Here is a 21,433-nt window from a genome sequence, read left to right on the forward strand (position 1 = left end):
TTGTGTATGAGACATTAATTTCCTGGTCAAGAAACAAATCTGTTATCTGTCCTGGAAGACACCATCTATCTTCCAAAGCTCTTTGCTATATAAACACCTTCAAAAGATCATCTGAAATAGAAGCCGATTTGACATATAGAAATGTAAAAGACACACAGAGAAATGTCTCCCAATAATGTTTGGGTCTTTCTAATTTATGCCACTGGTCTGATTGTCTATTCATGTTAGTACCACATTCTTTCATTTAGAGACATTCTAGTGTGTTTTAATATCTTACCCAATTAGAGACCCTCATAGATTTTCCTTTTAATATTTTTCTGTCTATTCCTAAATTTATGAGTTAACTCAGAGGCAAGTAATCTTTTTATGATGTTGACTCATCCCACCCAAGAATAGTGAATACTTTTTTGGGGCTCAAGATTACACTATAGCTATATAAATTTCTTATTGTTTTATACATTTTGCGTTTTTAAAAAATACTTAATATTCTTTTGCCATAACTTTTCTACTTTTATGCAATTTGATATTTGCATATATGTATATTTATTTCCATATATTTACTGTTTTATCCTACCTCTTTGTTGAATTTTTATTGTTTGAACTAGTTTTAGCATTGATTTTTTGGGTTTTCCAGAATTACTATAATATTTTCTTTACTAGTTCTTTTCCTCAAATTGATTTCTCTTGTTTAGATGCATTCTATATCTCTAATACTCTGTTGAAGAAAAACTAGTTCCTTTTCTTAGAAGAATTGCCATTAAATGTTTCCTCATTCAATAAGATGCTGACTTTTGGACTAAGTTATATTTTATCACGTTAAAAGGCATAAATCTATTCCTTCTACCTATTGCCTATATATTACTCAATGAGCTTATTTTTTTCCCCTTTCCCTCCCTTTTTATTCCATTTTTATTTTTCACACAAGACAATATATTACCTTCTATTCATATTTGTGTCTTCATTTTAGCCCTAGATCTATAATTATAAATATTAAAATGCTTACTATCTTTTTGCTAAAGTTTTTCCCAGTTATAAGTTTTGGAAGATCCTCATCCTCCAAAAAATTCTTTAAGTAAGGCTTGTGGATATAGACTTTCTAAGTTTTTGTTAAACTTAAATATTTGGGCAACTTAAATATTTGGACAACTCGGATAATATAAAACTCTTGGTTTGCACTTTGTTTCATTAATTTTTCTTTTTAAAAAATATGCTGTTCCATTGTTGCCTTGCTGTGGTTGTTGTAGTTGAGAAATCTTATATACTAGTTGAATTTTTTGGCTGTTTTGTAATTTATTTGATCTTTGGCTTGGAGAACTTGAGGATTTTTTTTCTTTATCATTGACGTCTAAGTTTTACTAGATTACATCTTGTGGTCGGTTGGTCTGGGTTAATTTTCTCATGTGGCTGGTACAGTCTTTTCAGGTATATTTGTTGAAAGTTTTATTGGAATATAACTTTAAGTATTATTGTAGTTATGTTGGTTTGTTATTTTTTTCTTTCATAGACTTCATTTATACCTATTAAAGTCTTTTGTCTTCTATTTCCAGCACTTTCTCTGACCATTTATTCTGCTGCTTTATCTCATTTTTACTCTTCTGATTTTTCATTTTAAGTTGCTTTTCTTTTATTCCTCTTATTCCCAATTTTCCCTTGGATGTCTCGTGTATTTCTAAGAACATTTTATCCTTTTCATCTAGATGTAGTAATCACTCTTTTTCTTTCTCCCTTTTTATGTTCATTTTTGTAATTACTAAAATTTTGATTCAAAAATTTTTTTTTGTGTGTGTGTGTGTCATTTGTATGCTTCTCAAAGTTGTTATCTGAGTATGTTTGATTTTTAGTTTGGATTGTTGTGTTACAGCTTGCTATATCTATTTTTTCCATCCTATTCATTTTGCAGTTTTGAGATAATTTATAAGATTCCTAATTCAGTGGTTTCCTTTTCTCTTGGAACAAAATTGAGTTTCTTTAGTTGTTTGGTGATAGGGCAGGTATTACGTGTGTTCTTCTTTTTGTCCCTTATTTTGTCTTAAACCCTTAAATTTTCTGTTTTTACTATGTTCTCCTTTATCATTCAATTGCCAGAGTATGCTTCTCTCTTCCTTTTTTGCATTTTTCTTTTCCAGAAATTATACCTTTCCAAGACTGAAAGTTCAAATCACATACATTTAAATGTTTTCTCTATCATAAATGCTTTCATGTTATCAGAATAACTTTTTAATAGTTTCACATTTAGAGTGAACTTTCTATGACGGTGATTTTGGATCAATCTTAGCCCCCTGGCAAGTTCCACACTTCTCTGTGCCCTTGGATGTTTTTTCCCCAACATGCCCTTGTACATCGCAGAGACTTATGATGATAGGAGCATGTGTATCACTCATCAGATTTTGGTGTGTTTTTCCTTTAAAAGAATTTTTAGTTATTTTAAAGTTTTTTTTTTTTTTTTTTCTTCTTTGTGAAGGGCATGGTTTATGTAGTTTTATCTATTCACCTTTTTGTTTTGTATTTTAGAAGGATCTTTGGGGCAGGGAGAAAAGATACAGGCTATCAAAATTCTTGCCATGGTTTTTAAAGTGGACTTTAAAAAATCCAGTTTTGGAGTTCCTGTCATGGCAGAGTGGTTAACGAATCCGACTAGGAACCACAAGGTTGCGGGTTCTATCCCTGGCCTTGCTCAGTGGGTTAAGGATCCAGTGTTGCCGTGAGCTGTGATATAAGTTGCAGATGCAGCTCGGATCCTGCGTTGCTGTGGCTCTGGTGCATATGGAAGTTCCCAGGTTCCTGTGGAAGGGCCCTAGAAAAGGCAAAAAAAAAAAAAAAAAAAAAAATCCAATTTAACTTTTCCTTTCTTATTTTTTGGCACTCCAAGAGGTATATATTATTTCAAATTCTGAACTTTCTACAGTGCACATAAAATTTGTTCTTGCTTTTCCTCACAACCAGATTGATTCAGATTTTTTTGGCTCTGAGTCAATTATCCCTTATTGACCTTTTTTTTCTAGCTACAAAAATTTGATGTCATTAATTCCTCTCATTTTCTCACATTTGGGCATTTATACCTTTGAATAATAGTTACTTTTGTATCTTTGAGTTTTAGACTGGTCAGTTTATGGAGGCAACAAGAGTTAATGCATGTTTTTAATCCATAATTTTTATCTAGCAGTTTAAGATGTTTTCATATGAGACAGAAAAAACAATTTACTGAGAACATTATAATATGCAAGATTTAAATGCTGCTTTCCTTATGTGTTTAGGAAGAATAGGAATGTGTTTAGGAAATAAGTCTCCATTTGTGTTTAGGAATAATTCTCCATAATGTGTTTAGGAAATAATTCTCCATTTGTGTTTAGGAATAATTCTCCATAATGTGTTTAGGAAACAATTGTCCAATTTGTATGGTAAATAAAAATCTTAGGAAATCTAAAAAAAATTTTGCACCCTTTATTTCTATAGTTTCTGATTCAGTAGGTCTGAGCTAGGACCCTGAGATATATTTCAAACAGTCATCTTGGAATAATTCTGATGCCATTATTTTAGGAACTCCACTTGAGACATACTGAACTATGAATAGACTCTGTAACAGAAATGAAGATCATATCTGTATGTCCCTGAAGTTCCTTCATAGTTGAAACAGACATTGGTGGCATTTATTTACATATATATCCACATGTATATTATATATATAACTAGATTATATATGTATATTTACATATATGTTTTGAAGAGACTATTTTCTGTCAATTTTGTGTCCATTTTGTGTTTGAGTCTGTGGGAAAACAGTTTAAAACCACTCATATGTTGTTCCTACCTATTCAGTGGCCAGAGCAGTGAGGGTTGCAGACTCCTCCGTGGCAGCTGAGGCTCCGTTTCCAGTGAGGAACTGCTCCGTGGGCACAGAGGGCACCTGCACTTTCAGACCTGTCTGTGACCTCAGGTGCAGGAGCAGTGAGTTTGGAGGCTGGAGCCGCCCATTCCCCCTGAAATCCCCTCTCTTGGTCACAGCCTGCTCTCCCTTGCCCTCTCTTCACGGTCTCTGTGCAGGTAGGGATTGGGCTGACGGCCCAAGGGTGTTCTCGCGAGATGGGGCTGCACACGCGCCGGACTTCCCAGGCTAGCAGCCACCACATCAGACTCCAGAGTGAGCTCTCTTGATGTTGTCTTGCTATTTTGTCAGTGTCCCCATGGGTGAGCAGAGAGTCTGTGTCACACTAGGCAACAACAGTGGGCAGGTTAACATAAGACGCCTCTGTGAAGTGCTGGTGGTCAACTCCCCGCGGTAGAAAGCAGAAGCCATGGCTCCAGGAAGGCTGGCTGGATCTGGTCAGTGAAGGTTCTAGGAGTGAGGCGGCCAGCAACAGGACTGCCCTGTGGCAGCAGCAAATTTCAGCACAGCTCGCTGGCCAGGATTTTTAGAGGATATGGTGCTGGCATCAGCTGGCTTTTCAGTGGCAATAGTCGCGACGAACTGCTGGAAGAAGCTTCTTCCCCATTCAGATTTACAAGGTAGATACCTTCACTTCGCCTTTTGTAGATGATTGTTCCATTTGGAAATCAAGGTTGGTGCCACCCAAGTGCGTTCCTGCTGCAAGAAAATTTAGGAAATCCTGCACCTTTATTTGCGGGATATCAAGGGCTCAGGACCTTGTAAAAGTTTCCTTTTACTTTATTATGAGAATCCAGAATAACAATTTCTGGACTCCTCTCTGGGTAGTGTGGGAAAACTTGGTGGCATTTATCTTGAAAGGTTTGGTTGTGACAGTTACTACTTTTGTTCATCAGTATTCATTTTTCTACTTCTGGCACAAAAGAGGGTTGTATTTATACAGCCTTGTAGTGTTAAATGTGACCTGTAGCAAAATAATAATAGCAAAGTTAGTGAGGGTAAAATAAGGGTAATACTGTCTACTTCATTTGTTAATTTTTATAACATTTTAAGCTCTGAAGTTGCTCAAAAAGGTAGATACATCTTCATTAGTATTCACCCTGGAGGATACCATGTGTGAGGCTGCTTTAGAAAAACTGGTACTTTCAATTTTGAATATTTGTTCTTTTGACTTTTTATTTGCAGCTTATATTTGAAACCGTTCATTGGTTTCTTTGTATACGGTGTTTTACTTTGAATAGCATTTCTCCTATAGTAGTCATGGAGTCTCCTTATAAACTAATGTTGCATCTGCTTTGGATGATGAATGACAGTCTCTTTAAGGTGACTCCCAAGTTTTTATGTCCCTAGTAAATATGAGATATGCTGCACAGCCTGTATACTAAGCATATCAGTTCCAAACATATTCAAAATTTAGTTAAGCTCTTGGGTCTGGCTGCTATAAAAAGTACCATAGACTGAAAGACTTATAAACAACAGAAATATCTTTCCCATGGTCTAAAGTCTGGAAATCTAACATAAGGGTGCCAGCATCATTGAATTTGGTGATGACGCTCTTCCAGGTTTCAGACTGCTAACTTCTTGTATGCACACATGGTAGAAAGAGGGTGAGCTAACTCTCTGGGCATCTTTTGATAAGGACACTAATGCCATTCATGAAGACTTCAACCTATGACCTAATTACTTTCCAAAGGCCCCTTTCTAAATACTGTCATATTGAGATTAGGGTTTCAGCACATAAATTTTGGGGGGAACAAACACTCAGTCCATGGCAACATTCATTCAGATATTTTTACTTGATGAAATAACAGATAGGTCATTAGGAACAATTCTGTGCTTTTTCCCAATATAAAAGTAAAACATAATCTTTGTAGTCTATTCAATACTTACAAAAGAAAAAAAAAAAGTGTGATCTCCAAAGATGAAAGATTTCAATTGCTCTAGAAATTTATATAGTGTCTTAAAAACCAGACATTGCTATTTGAACTCAGAATAAATTTTTATTAAACTTTGTCCATATAGAAAAATACTATTTAGTTACTCTTGGCGGGAAATGACTTTAAATTTTGTATTCTAACAGTTCTTAATAGCAGCTATGCTTTTGTGCCCAATTAAGCTTGTTTTATTCGATAACTTTCATTGAGAACTTACTTGCCAAGAAACTGTTTTGATGTTCTACATGTAAAAACTCAGTTAATGTTTACTAAAATGATGTGATGTAGGTGCTATTATTGTCTTAAATTTAGAAACAAGTAATGTGAAGAATAAGAAAGTAATTTATCTCTGATTACTTAATTAATAATTGGAAGAACTGAAATTTGTGCCTTGTGTTGTCCTCAGAGCTTTTATATTAACCATCACACTACAGAAATTTCTTTAACTTGAGGCAAATGGCAACATGCATCCATTTATCTGAGATGATCTAGTTTCTAGAATGGGGCTTTTCACGCAAAGCCTGTCTATATTTGTTTGCTTTATCCTTACGTTTAAACAGGGCATGCTTGTACTCCTTACCAATTAAGTAACATAGCAAGAAGAAAAACATATTTTGTCTTTTTTATTTGGGGAATTTGAAACTAGTAGAACTTCATTAACCCAGAAAGACAGAAAATTGAAAATTTTATAAAATTAGGAAGCAAGAGGATGTTCCAGTGTAGCCCACATCAGCCCGTTTTCAAAGTTATAAAAATTTTACCCAGAAAGTAAAATAGTTTCCTCAAGGACGCTTGTGCTCTGTCTTTTGTGTGTTACTTCATATGCTTATCATACTGTTCCTAATATTTCTAAAGAGGTACACTTCTGTAAACTGTGAAGCAAGCAATACCTATTGTGTAATGCAGAGATGGGCAGCAGTCATGCCTTTATTGTGTTTCACAGTGTATTTTTTGCGGATTAAAGTGGAAAAAATCCAGATGGCTGATAAAATTTGTCTTGAGTGATTTTTCACTTCTTGAATAGACATCACTGACACATAATATTGAAAGCCAATTTGTAGAGGAAGTTTGGAACAGTCTACTAAAGGGAATTGTGCCACAGCTAGTTCACTTTCCTGGAGGAAACAAGATATAATCAGAGCATGTTCTATCCTACTAGTTTTCTCATTTGCTTGGGATGCATATAGGTTTCCCCCTGCTCAGCTTTACTGAGATATAATTGACAAATAAAAAATAAATATTTAAAATGTATAATTTGATTTTATATACATTGAAAAATGATTATCACAATCAATCTAATTAATATGTCCATTACCTCATATAGTTACCTGTATGTGTGTGATAACACTTAAGATCTTCTTAGCAAATTGCAGGTATATAAAACAATATTAACTATATTCACTATGCAGCACAGTAGCTCTCGAGAATCTATTCATCTTAAAATTGAAAGTTTTTATACTTAGATGAACAGCTCTCTGTTTCCTCCACACCTCAATCCCTGGCAACAACCATTCTGTTCTCTGGTTCTATGGATTAAACATTTTTAGATTCTAATATGTGAGATTATATAGTGTACATGTAGTTTTCAATATTATATGCTGCAAATTAAACTTGTGAGGCAAATATCTTAAAACCAGAAATTGAGTATTAAAAGTTTTGAAGGAAATATTTTGGATACATGATTTTTATCTCCTTATTTAAGCATTTGTCAAGTGGAAACAACCCCAGGTTAAAACATTTAAGCTAGCAACTTGGAGAATTGTATGTACACCTCATATGGTAGTCAGTATCCTCTTTAAGGCTCATTTTTTTATTTTGTGAGGTATTTCTGAAACTCTGGCTTCAACAGGGGTACAGGGCTGTGTAAACACTATTGTGACAAAAAAAAAAAAAAAACCCTCTTTAAATATAGAGTGCTTCTATATTTCTTTATGTGTGTATCCTCAGCTTCTAGATCAGTGTCTGGTATGGAGCAGGCGGTTGATGCGCACCTGTAAAGTGAATAAATAGAATAATATCTACCTCTTTTGGATGGTTAAAGGTTTTTTTTTTTTTTTCTTTTTTTTTTTTCCTATGCAGGGACCCAATTTTATTTTCCTTATGCAGGGACCTAATTTTATTTTCCTATCTGTTGTAGCGTGTGCTCTTCTTCCCCACTGGTCAATGAAACTATCATAGATCTTAATTTATCTAAATCTGACTTACTGAGGCAAGGAGCATGTACTAGAATTTTGATGGGATATGACACAAAGAGGTATGTGTTGTCACTTGATAGAAATCCTTAAATTCTATAATAGTGTCTAGACTGGATTTAATAAGATAAGATGTCATAAACATTCAAGAGAGTAATACTTTTTATTTTTAGATCTACATGCAGAAGAAAGATTAGTCCAGAAAGTATGGAGGTAAAAAGCAAACAAAAATGCCTGTCAGTGGATAGATGCTAATTGTTTAACAAAGTGAAAAAGGAACATATATTTTAATTGTACACATTTTCTGTGCAGTTAATTTAAGCCATGTCTTATTCAGACCTGTCTAGATGTATTGGCTTATTTTTTTTCACTGATCCCAAGACAAAACAAAAGCACAGTGACAGATAATAGGAAGTCAGCCCAAGGTGGATGGGGATAGGACTTTGCTATTGCTTGGGGGTACAACATCTTCTGAGCATAGAGTATTTAACAGCTGGGGTTGAAGCTAACAAGAGGAACATTCCTTAATTTCTTTCCATCTTTATAAAATTGAAATGTTATAAAATGAATGTCAGAAAGTTCATACTTCCTGAAGCTGACCCTAGAAAGGGTAAAGGAGGTAGTAATGATTAGTAATGTCAAAGACATGATAAAAAATGTTTTTGTCTGTGTATAGATCTTCAAATTGTCTGCATTTTATAGTTTGAAGTACTGAGAATTCCTAGAACTTTGGGCATGCCATTATTACTATTTTTTTTTTTTTTTAGAGCAAAACACACCAAAAGGCAAGTATGAACGATTTATGAATTTTTTTTTTGCATTTTTTACCACTACTTCTTTCCGTTTACATTTGATCATGAACTACCTGCTTACTAGCCAAAATATCCTTTCATTGTTTTATTGATTTTATGGTACATGTTCATAGAGAAAATACAGCTTATTGATAAATGTGATCTTTGAAAACCAATACTACTATATTCTAATCATTCTTATGTTTGAGAACTAATTCTCATTGTTGTGAATATATATTCTTGTTTGAAATCCTGTTTGGAACATTTGTCTTCTTGGCTTTTAAAAATATTGACAAATCCTCAACATATATCATTTTCAAGTCTCATGGTTGAACCACCCTCTTTTTCGGCAGTTAGCAAAATCTAATCTTATGTCGTCAGCCAAATTGGCCCTTTTGCTGTCTCTTGACTCTTTTAGCAAGTGCCAAAATACTTGTGGAGAAAATTGCTAATGGGAGAAATATGAGCATTTATTGAGATTCTCCACTATCTGATTAGAATATTATGTTTCTTGTCCCTCGTGTGGTAGAATTCTCACTTAAATATTTCCCCATCCAATAATTTTTCAAGGGCCCCAGGAGAATCCCTGGGTAATTAAAACTGAGGACTGTGTTACAAAGTTTTTCTGAAGTCTAGGACCTTTCTGAAGTCTAGGACCTTGCAGAATGTTTGGGTACAGAATAACATGCCAAAGTACATATTTTTTGTTATTCAGAACAATAAAATCCACAGAAACTGAAAGAAATTATAGTTAAAGCTCTTTAATATACATATTCAACTTTTTTTTTTTTTTGTCTTTTTGCTATTTCTTGGCCCGCTCCCACAGCATATGGAGGTTCCTAGGCCAGGGGTCCAATCGAAGCTGTAGCCACCGGCCTACGCCAGAGCCACAGCAACGTGGCATCCGAGCCGCGTCTGCAACCTTCACCACAGCTCACAGCAATGCCAGATTGTTAACCCACTGAGCAAGGGCAGGGACCGAACCCGCAACCTCATGGTTCCTAGTCGGATTCGTTAACCACTGTGCCATGACGGGAACTCCCCCATATTCAACTTTTTAAATGCAATGATTTATTTACCTAGCAAATTTAATCTTAAAAATGTAATTTGCTTTCATTCTTTAAACATTCACTCCTGTGAGAGACTTAACCTTTTTTTGGGCCCAGCTGTCACCAACATGTAGAATATTCCTATATTTTTATCTCTAGTCCTGGTCAGGTGATGTTGGCATGTTCTAGTCCACTCCTTATGATATTATAAAATGGAATCTAGTAATAAACATTACAGCATATTAGAATAGTGTTTTTAACCTTTAAAATGCTTTTTTTTGGAGTTCCCGTCGTGGCTCAGTGGTTAACGAATCTGACTAGGAACCATGAGGTTGTGGGTTCGGTCTCTGCCCTTGCTCAGTGAGTTAAGGATCCGGCATTGTGAGCTGTGGTGTAGGTCGCAGACTCGGCTTGGATCCTGCCTTGCTGTGGCTCTGGCATAGGCTAGCGGCTATGGCTCCGATTAGACCCCTAGCCTGGAAACCTCCATGTGCTAAGGGAGCAGCCCTAGAAAAGGCAAAAAAAAAAAAAAAAAAAAAAAAAAAAAAGGCAAAATAAAATAAAATGCTTTTTTTTTTTTCATTGTTGGATTGCTTTCATATTAGGCTAAGATCTTATGGTACTTAAAACATGTTAGTTTACTTCTGCCACTAGAATGCATTAAATAGATCCCTAGCCAAATTCTATAACTATTTAAAAAAAAAACCTATAACTATGTTAGAAGTATCCATATTCTGTGTGAAAAAATAACTGATTGTGCTTCTGAAGTGCTTGTGCAAAACCTGAAATGTTTTTAGTCTAAGATATTATATAGTAAGAACAGCAAATGGGACCCATTCAGATTATGAGTATTTTGCAAAGCAAATGTGTGAGGGAATGGTCCGCTGGATAAAGTGAATGCTTAGTACTTCTGTGTGTTAGAGTAGGAATAAAGACCAGTAGATAGAAGTTCAAGAGAGATGGAATTGAATCCAATTTAAGGAAGACATTAATTACACATGCTCGTATCCCTGGTGCCTAGACTTGTATCTGGCAAATAAGAATTCACAGGAAATGTTTGTTGTTGTAGATGATCAAAGATGATTATTGAGCTTTCTATAAGAGGAATGAACTCATTGTCACTGCATATATCAGGCTGAGGCTGTATAAATTTGGTTGAAAATGTTGAGAGAATTCCTGTATGGATTGAGAGTGATGTTGGACATGTTCCACCTCTTAGTTTCTTTCCATATTTATGAGTTTATAATTCTATAAACTCTTATCTATATTGAATAGACTTGTATTGGTGTGTCTATGCTAAACATAATTTAGAAGGTAAAATTTTTAATGTGAAATGTTGCCCTGCCTTCATAGATTTTAAAGCTTTATGTAGACTTTTAGTGGGTTGAGCACCTTAGGAATTCACAGCCTTGTTAATTCAAAAGTATCATGACATCAAAATCACTGGTTTTAGACCATAGAATTCTAATAAATTGTTTTCTTGCTAGGTCTCAATCTATCTCATGTTTCTGCTTTTAATTCGAAAATGTCCTTAATTCTGATGAGAATTTTGACATTCAACTTCATTTCTAGCTTCTGATCTGGTTCTGCCTTTGGTCAGTGATGTCAGGACCCCAGTCTGATGCCACATGGAGCCACAACAGTACTCAGTCTTGCTGCTTACCTTGACCCAATTTATGCTTCATGTTCTCTATCCCACTTCAGCAAAATCTTTTCTTTTTTTTGCTTTTGGGGCTGTACCTGTGGCATATGGAAGTTCCCAGGCCTAGGGGTCAAATCAGAGATGCAGCTGCCGGCCTACACCACAGCCATAGCAATGAGCCAGATCTGAGTTGCATCTGTGACCTACACCACAGCTCATGGCAACACTGGATCATTAACCTGCTGAGCAAGGCCAGGGATCAAACCTGCATCCTCATGGATGCTAGTCAGGTTCATTACCCCTGAGCCATAATGGAGACTCCAGTGGCTTTAGCAATCTTTAATACTTATTAAACACCAGCACTCAGTAAACATTTGTTACATTGTTTTTTCTTATATGAGAGTAATTGTAGACAATACAAAAGAAGGACATGATGATGGGAGCCAGGTGTTGTTGAGTGAGGCAGAGTTCTTCAACACTACTTCTTTCTTGTGCTTTGTCTCTTCCCCTCATCCTTCTGCTTACCTTGATAAAATCTTTTATAAGGCCATTCAGACCACACACTCCTGGACATATAATATATTCTTCAAGAAAACACTTGGATGTTTCCTAATCATCCAAACATGACTTGCAACATGTTAGATTTTGTTCATTCCATATTTTCAAGTGTGGGAAGCTCAATTTCTCCATGCAAGATGCCTTTTTTTTTTTTTTTTTTTTAAAGAATAACTCTATTGTTATTTTCAGAGGAGTTTTGGGTTCACAGCAAACCCAAAGTAGAAGGTATATCTCTTACATCTCCTGCTCCTCCACATGTGTAGAGTCCCTCATTATCAACATTTCCCAGCAGAATGGCCCATTTGTTATCATTGGTGGACCTACAGTGACACATTTTTATGCAATGTCCATAGTTTACATTAGGGTTCATTCTTGGTTTGGTACACTCTATGGGTTTGGAGAAATTTGTGAGTATGTGTATTCACCATTACAATATCATACAGAGGGAGTTCGTGTTGTGGCTCAGTGGAAACAAATCTGACTAGTATCCATGAGGACGCAGGTTCAATCCCTGGCTGCACTCGGTGGGTTAAGGAGCTGGTGTTGCCTTGAGTTGTGGTGTAGTTCGCAGATGTGGCTCAAATCAGATCTGGGTTGCTGTGGCGTAGGCAAGTGGCTACAGCCCCGATTTGACCCCTAGCCTGGTAACTTCCATATGCCATTGGTGTGGCCCTAAAAAGACAAATATATATATATCATACAGAAAAGTTTCATTGTCTTAAAAATCCTCTGAGCTCTACCTATTCATTTCTCCCTCTCCCTAAACCTCTGATAACCTCTGATTTATCTCTATACTTTTGCCTTTTCCAAAATGTCATACAGTTGGAATCATATGGTACGTAGCCTTTTCAGACTGACTGCTTTTACTTAGTAATATGCATTTGTTTCCTTCATGTCTTTTCATAGCCTGATAGTTAACTTACCTTATTTTTGTGTTGAATAATATTCTGTTATTTGGATATACTACAGTTTGTTATCCATTAACCTACTGAAGGACATCTTGGTTGCTTTCAAGCTTGGCAACAATATTTCTGTAAATATATGTATACAGATTTTTGTGTGAACATAGTTTTTTTTTTTTTTTAATCTCATTTGGAAAAATACCAAGAAGAATGATTGTGTGGTCATGATAATTAGAGTGTGTTTATTTTTCTGAGGAAGTGCCAAGTTGTCTTCCATGAAAAATGGAAAGTTCAAAATGCCTGTACCATTTTGTATTTCCACTAGCAATGAATGAGAATCCCTATTATTCCATATCCTTACAAGCATTTGTTTCAGTGTCCTAAATTTTAGCTATTCAATAGGTGTGTGGTAGTATCTTAGAATTATTTTAATTTCAGTCTCCCTAATGACAGATGATGTGGAACATCTTTTCATATGCCTCTTTAACATCAGGCCAAAGATTATCTTCTCTGGTAAAGTGACTGCTGTGGTCTTTTGGCCTATTTTTAAATAAGATTAATCGTTTATTTATTGCTGAATTTTAAGAGTTATTTATTTTATTTATTTATTTTTTGCTTTTTAGGGCCACACTCGCAGCATATGGAGGTTCCCAGGCTAGGGGTAGAATCAGAGCTGTAGCTGCCAGCCTGTGTACCAGAGCCATAGCAATGCCAGATCCAAGCCACATCCGCAACCTACACCACAGCTCATTGCAATGCTGGATTAAGCCACTGAGCGAGGCCAGGGATTGAACCCCCAACCTCATGGTTTCTAGTCGAATTTGTTTACGCTGAACCATGACTAGAACTCCAAGAGTTATTTATATATTTTAGATAACAGTCCTTTACCAGATTTTTTTTTTTTTTTTTTGCAAATACTTTCCCGCAATCTGTGGGTTGTCCTTCTATTTCCTTGACAATACATTTCACAGAGCAGAAATTTTTAATTTTAGTGAAATCCAGTTTGTTTCTTTTGTGGATCATGCCTTTGGTATTATATCTAAAAAAATCATTGCCAAACCCAAGGTCGTCAAGATTTTCTCCATGTTATCTTCTAGTAATTTCATAGTCTTGCATTTTGCATTTAGGTCTGTGATCCATTTTGAATTAAGTTGTGAAATGTCTGTGTCTAGATTATTATTATTATTATTATTTTTTGTCTTTTGTTGTTGTTGTTGTTGCTATTTCTTGGGCCGCTCCCGCAGCATATGGAGGTTCCCAGGCTAGGGGTTGAATCGGAGCTGTAGCCACCGGCCTACGCCAGAGCCACAGCAACGCGGGATCCGAGCCGCGTCTGCAACCTACACCACAGCTCACGGCAACGCCAGATCCTTAACCCACTGAGCAAGGCCAGGGACCTAACCCGCAACCTCATGGTTCCCAGTCGGATTCGTTAACCACTGCGCCATGACGGGAACTCCTAGATTATTTTTTTTTTATTTACTTTTTTTTTTGCATGTGGATATCCAATTTTTCTACGACTGTTTTTTGAAAACACTGTCTTTTCTCGTTTGTATGGCCTTTGCTCCTCCATCACAGATCAGTTAACTGTATTTATGTAAGTCTATCTTTTGGCTTTCTATTATGTTGAATTGGTCTACCTTTGTGTTCTTTAAACCACACCAGACTGCATTACTGTAGTTTTGTAGTAAGTCTTCAAGTCACATAGTTTTAGTCCTCTAACTTTATTGTCCTTTAATATTGTGCTAACCATTTTAGGTCTTTTGCCTCTCCTTATGAACTTATAATCAGTTTGTTGATATTTACAAAATAACTTGCTAAGATTTTGACTGGGATTGTGTTCAATCTATAAATCCAATTTAGAAGACTTGATATTTTGATAATATTATGTCCTTATCCATGAACATGGAATAGCTCTCCATTTATTTAGTCCCTTTATTTTTTCAGAACTTTAATTTTCATCGTATATATATAGTTGTACATTTTTGTTAAGCTTATACCTAAGTATTTCATTTTGGGGAGAGCTGGTATAATCTTGCATCCCTGCTGCCTTGCTTTGTTTATTAGTTTCATAATGGTTTTTTGGCAGTTCTTTAAGATTTTTTACATAGACAATTATATCATATCCAAAGTTTGTTTCTTCCTTCTTATTCAGTGTACTTTTAATTTCATTTTCTTGTGCTATTGCCTTAATTAGGACTTATGGTACAGTGTTAAAAAGAGTGTTATTTTTAGGTTTTATTTTATTTTTTTATTATTACTATTTTGTCTTTTTAGGACTGTACCTGTGGCATTTGTAAGTTCCCAGGCTGGGGGTCAAATCGGAGCTATAGCCACCAGACTACACCAGAGCCACAGAAGTGCAGGATCCGAGCTGCGTCTGCAGCTTATGCTACAGTTCACGTCAATGCTGATCTTTAACCCACTGAGTGAGGCCAGGGATCAAACCTGTGTCCTCATGGATACTAGTCGGGTTCATTAACAACTGAATCATGATGGGAACTCCAATTTTAAGTTTTACATAGACATTCTTTATGATATTGAAGAAGGTTCCTCTATCTTCCTGAGCATTTTAATACAAATGCCTTTTGAATTTTGTAACATGCCTTTTCTGCATCTGCTGATATGATATTGTGATTTTTATTTTTAGATTGTTATGATAAATTACATTAATTGATTATTGAATGTTAAACTAGCTTTGTATACCTGGGTTAAATCTAACTTGGTCATAGTGTTTAATTCTTTGTGTATATCATTGGATTTTATTTGCTAATATTTTGTTTAGGATTTTATATCTATGCTTACGATAAAAGTTTTTTTTTTTCTTGTAATGTAATGTATGGTTTGGGTGATAGGGTAATGTTGGCTTCATAGATCAAGTTAGAAGCAGAGAGAATAAAGGGAATACTTCCTGTCTTTTGAAACTGCTTGTAGAGAATTGGTAAATTTCCTCCTTAAAAATTTGGTATAATTTACCAGTGAACTCATCTGGGCCTGGTGCTTTCTGTTTTGGAAAGTTATTAGTTATTAATTCAATTTATTTAAGGGAAATAGGGCTATTCAAATAGTTCTTTTCTCCTTGTATGAGTTTTGGCAGACTGTATCTTTCAGGACATTGGTTTGTTTTATCTAGGTTATCAAATATGTGGGCACATAACTTCAATGAAGTGAAAACAACCATACTACAAGTAATAATGGGCACAAAAAAAAGAGCATGTATTTAATTGACTGGAGGGTGACATATTTAATGATATTTCAAAGATGCATATATGCTTATTGAAAAATAAATCTGGAGTTCCTCTCGTGGCTCAGTGTTTAATGAACCTGACTAGTATCCATGAGGATGTGGGTTCAATCGCTGGCCTTGCTCAGGGGTTTAAGGATATGGTGTTGCCGTGAGCTGTAGTGTAGGTCACAGATGAGGCTTGGATCCCACATTGCTATGGCTATGGAATAGGCCAGCAGCTACAGCTTTGATTCAGTCCCTAGCCTGGGAATTTTCCATATGCTGCAGGTGCAGCCCCGGAAAGACAAAAGACAAAATAAACAAATAATAAAAATAAATATAAGAAGGAGTTCAGGCATGTGCAAAAGACTGGAAACTAGAAACAACATGAAACTTAATGGGAACTGCAAATAGTTCAGCCTGGTCAGGTTAAAGGACAGTGCATGTGTGCATGCATGTGTGTGAAATAGAAAGAGATGACATGTAAGGATGTATGAAAGGAATAAGATCATTTAACTCCTTAGATGTATTACCTCAGAAGTTTCAGGATCTTATGTTGAGAAACAGATATTGCCAAATTTTAAATATAGAATAAATATGATCAAATATTCTTTTAGAAAGATTTCAGTCTACTTCAGTTGAAGCTGTGTAGAATTAGAGATTGGAAGACAAGTTAACAGCATGGTTCAAGTTGATAAAAATCTCTACTATGTTACTGGTAATGGGGTAGGGTAAGGTCCAGATTTAAAAGTGTTTAAAAGATGAATGATAAATAGTTCAGAATGTGAAATGAAAATGGCAGAAAAAAGGAAGTGGTCTAGATTCTTGGCTTGGGCTAATGAATGGACAAGCATGCTATTAACCTTAAGAAGCAGTGAAGAATGAAAAATCAGATTTGGCAAAGCTACAGTCTTCAAGACAGTGTGGTACTGGTACCAAAACAGAACACAGATCAATGGGACAGAACAGAGAACCCAGAAATAAACCCAGACACCTTTGGTCAATTAAACTTTGACAAAGAAGGCAAGAACATAAAATGGGAAAAAGACAGTCTTTCCAGCAAGTATTGCTGGGAAACCTGGACAGCTGCATGGAAATCAGTGAAACTGGAACACACCCTCACACTATGCACAAATGTAAACACAAAATGGCTTAAAGACTTAAATATAAGACAAGACACCATCAAACTCCTGGAAGAGAACATAGGCAAAACATTCTCTGACATCAACCTTACAAATGTTTTATCAGCTCAGTCTTCCAAAGCAGCAGAAATCAAAGCAAAAATAAACCAATGGGACCTAACCAAACTGACAAGTTTTACAGAGCAAAGGAAACCAAAAAGAAAACAAAAAGACAACTTACAGAATGGGAGAAAATAGTTTCAAATGATGCAACTGACAAGGGCTTAATCTCTAAAATATACAAACAGCTTATACAACTCAACAGCAAAAAAGCCAACCACCCAATGGAAAAATGGGCAAAAGACCTAAATTTTTCCAAGGAAGATGTATAGATGGATAACAAGCCCATGACAAAATGCTCAAATCCCTGATTATTAGAGAAATTCAAATCAAAACCACCATGAGATACCACCTCACACCAGTCAGAATGGCCATCATTAATAAGTCCACAAATAACAATGCTGGAGGAGGTATAGAGAAAAGGGACCTCTCTTGCACTATTGGTGGGAATGTAAACTGGTACAACCACTATGGAGATCAGCTTAGAAATCTATACATAGAACTACCATATGACCCAGAAATCCCAATCTTGGGCATATATCTGGACAAAACTTTCCTTGAAGAAGACACATACACCTGCATATTCACTGCAGCTCTATTCACAATAGCCAAGCCATGGAAACAACCTTAATGTCCATTGACAGATGACTGCATTAGGAAGATGTGATATATATACACAATGGAATACTACTCAGCTACATAAAAGAATGAAATAATGCCATTTGCAGCAACATGGGTGGAACTAGATATTCTCATACTGAGTGAAGTCAGAAAGAGAAAGACAAATACCATATGATATCACTTATATCTGGAATCTAATATAAGGCACAAATGAACCTTTCCACGGAAAAGAAAATCATGGACTTGGAGAATAGACTTGTGGTTGCCAAGGAGGAGGGGAAGGGAATGAGGTGGTCGGGGAGCTTGGGGTTAATAGATATAAACTATTGCCTTTGGAATGGATTAGCAATGAGATCCTGCTGTGTAGCACTGGGACGTATGTCTAGTCACTTAAGATGTAACATGATAATGTATGAAAATAGAATGTGTACATGTATGTGTAACTGGGTAACCATGCTGTACAGTAGAAAAAAAATAATAAAGTATTTTATAAGGATAAAAAAATAAGGTTTGGGGGAGAAGGTAATGAATTCAATTGGGACATATTGAATTTGAGGTTCATATCTAAGGGATAACCAGATAGAGTGTTCAGAGGACAATCTCTCATACTTGTTCTAGATCAGATAACAAATTCTTGGGTAGATTTACAAAAGTCAAAGACTATGTGGTAGTTGACATTATCATTGTGTGTACTGAGAAGAGAATGTGCATGGTTGGCACTATGAGTAACATTAAAAGTTAAAGGAAAATATCACTGAAAAGGAGTAGTTGTAATAGTAGGAAAAAGTAAAAAGAAGTGGCATCATGGAAGTCATGAATAAAAAAGACATCTGGGAGTTAGGAGTTGTTAATATTTGAGATGCTGATTGACATATATATACAAACTACTATATATAAAATAGGTAACAAGGACCTACTGTATAGCACAGGGTAATCTACTCAATAGTGTATAATGACCTATATGGGAAAAGAATCTGAAAAGGAATGGATATATGTTTATGTATATTTTCTTTGCTATATACCTGAAACTGACACAACTTTGTAAGTAAACTATACTCCAGTAAAATTTCTAAAAAAATATTATGAGATGCTGTATTCAGATCTAGAAACATAAAGGTCAAAAGGAATTGTTGGACTTATTTAAAAATTATTAGTGTCTTTAATAAGAGATTATTACAGTGGTAATGGAAGCTGGAGCACATTTTGAATATTCCATCAACTAAGTGTAATAGAGTCCCGACAAATTGATAAAAAAAATATAATTGTTTATCTTTGTTATTTCCCTTTTTCTTTTGTGTGTCAGAGAACTAGAACAGCCAGAGGTACAGCTAGTGCTTTGGTACAGGGTATCTTATCCATTTTTACTCTTTTGTTAAAAAAGTAATAGTACATAATGTAACTAGACTTCTATTTTCCCAGCATAGGGCTAAGACAGTAACTTTCATTTCTGTGTCTAAGTGGGCAATAAATCTAAGGTGGAAGTAGAAGCCAAGTGTAATGCACAATTGTTTTTCTTTCTAAATGCATTTGATTTTAGTTCTCTTTGGTTTATATTTGGAAAATAGATAATTTTTCCAATTAATGATGGTTGTTGCCATTACTTTAAGTAATGAAAAGTATACGTCCAGGTGAATTATTATAAGAAAAGATATATTTTACCCTATGATAATACTGAAACATATTAAAGAGATTTTAAGTGGAGTAATACCTACTAATTGACTTGAAAATCAACATTTAAAGATATTAACAAGCAAAACCAAGCAAAACCTGAGTAAAAAAAAGATGTTTGCAAGAATTTGTGGCAAACTTTGATCTAATTTTTAGTCCTTGTATATAAAATTTTCATTTTTATGGTTGTCTACTATAAAATCTTTTTTACCTTTATATTTTAAATAAAAACCAGTGGTCATTAAAAAAAAAAATTCCTGAATTCTATAGGCTACTATTTTTGACTATTAAGTAGAGACCAAATTCTCAATTTTTAATTTAAATTTTATATTTTTCTTGCTCTATGGCGAATTGCAAATATTCCTAACATTGCAAATATTATTTTGTAAAATAATATGATTAGGAATGAAAGGATATAAATTTTATTTGAATGGTAGCTTTTTTTTCCTTATCATGAATTGTGTTGTTTTGTTTTGTTTTTGTCTCTTTTAGGGCCACACCCGCAGCATGTGAAAGTTCTTGGGATAGGGGTCAAATCAGAGCTGTTGCTACTGGCCTACACCACAGCCAAAGCAACTTGGGATTTGAACCACATCTGCGATCTACAGCTCAGTGGGTTACTGGATCCTTAGCCCACTGAGCAGGCCAGGGGTTGAACTCGTGTCCTCATGGATACTAGTTGAATAGTTTGCTTATACTATAAAAACATTTAATGTTCTTTCTTTTTTGGGATTTAGTTATTGGTCAAGTTAGTTAATATTTAATATTGCAGGCAAACCATTCAGTTGTTAAAATGATCCTTAATTCTTAGCATAAACCTTTACTTGAAGGAATTAAAGATAGTAAAACATGGAGTAAAACCTAAACTGTATTAAAGCCAAATAAATTACAAATTATTTTTATTTCTATTTTTTTACTTTGTAATCATCTTCTCTATGTGTGAGTTATGATAGACTAAATATGTCTTAGATGATTTTCACTTAACAAATGTTTACCGAGTACTTACTATGTACTAGATACTTTACTGAGTACAGAGTAAACTAAGAAACATGGAAAAATAGCAATGACCCAAAGAAACATAGGAATTATCAAAATCATGAGAATCTTTTCATAATATTATTATATACTACTATCTGTGATAGGCAATTTATGCATTTTTAATTATTTTTAATTACTCAATGAATTTTGTTACATTTATGGTTGTACAACAATCATCACAACAAAATTTTATAACATTTCATTTTTAAAATGCAAGTATTTTAGATATAGATTGGTGGAAAGTTAAATTAAGAAGAAATGATAAATCACAGCTATTTATGGTGTTTGAACTATATTCTATAGTAAATAGAGCTTTAGAAGATTGCTGCAAAAAAAATCCTCTTGTGTCTATTTCCATAGTCATTTTTAAAAGAATATAAGAAAAGAAAGGACTTAAAAACTAGATCAGGCTGTATTTAAAGAAGAAACAATGAAATCAAGCGACTGTTTTGTCAACATTGTCAAATGAAACATTTTCCACCTATACTTAAAATAAGTAGTTGGCTCCTGTTTGAGAGTTTTATATACAGATCATTTGTCACAGGACCACTATTCAATTGAATAGGCAGCTGAAGGTAGAAAAGCCAGAAGACTTTTAATCAGTATTTATAGTTCTAAGTAAGTATCTTTAACTTTTTTGAAATGTGTTCTTTACAGATTCTCTCTCTTATAAATTCTCTCTGAGAGA

The 21,433-nt window shown here is 34.9% G+C and overlaps 1 long non-coding RNA gene and 1 pseudogene across 15 annotated transcripts in view; one reads left to right on the top strand and one right to left on the bottom strand.

The window, feature by feature from the left end:
- The window catches only part of LOC106506297 (uncharacterized), a 476,882-nt gene that overhangs the window by 18,346 nt on the left and 437,103 nt on the right, over positions 1 to 21,433 (top strand). The window lies entirely within an intron of this gene.
- On the bottom strand, positions 3,782 to 11,534 carry LOC110256918 (small ribosomal subunit protein uS2 pseudogene; annotated as a pseudogene).

The sequence above is a fragment of the Sus scrofa genome, chromosome 15 (assembly GCF_054392235.1).
Source record: "Sus scrofa isolate SSC_HxYL_T2T_F1_AM1 chromosome 15, Sscrofa_HxYL_maternal_Yorkshire_Landrace_v2.0, whole genome shotgun sequence".
Lineage (NCBI taxonomy): Eukaryota > Metazoa > Chordata > Mammalia > Artiodactyla > Suidae > Sus > Sus scrofa.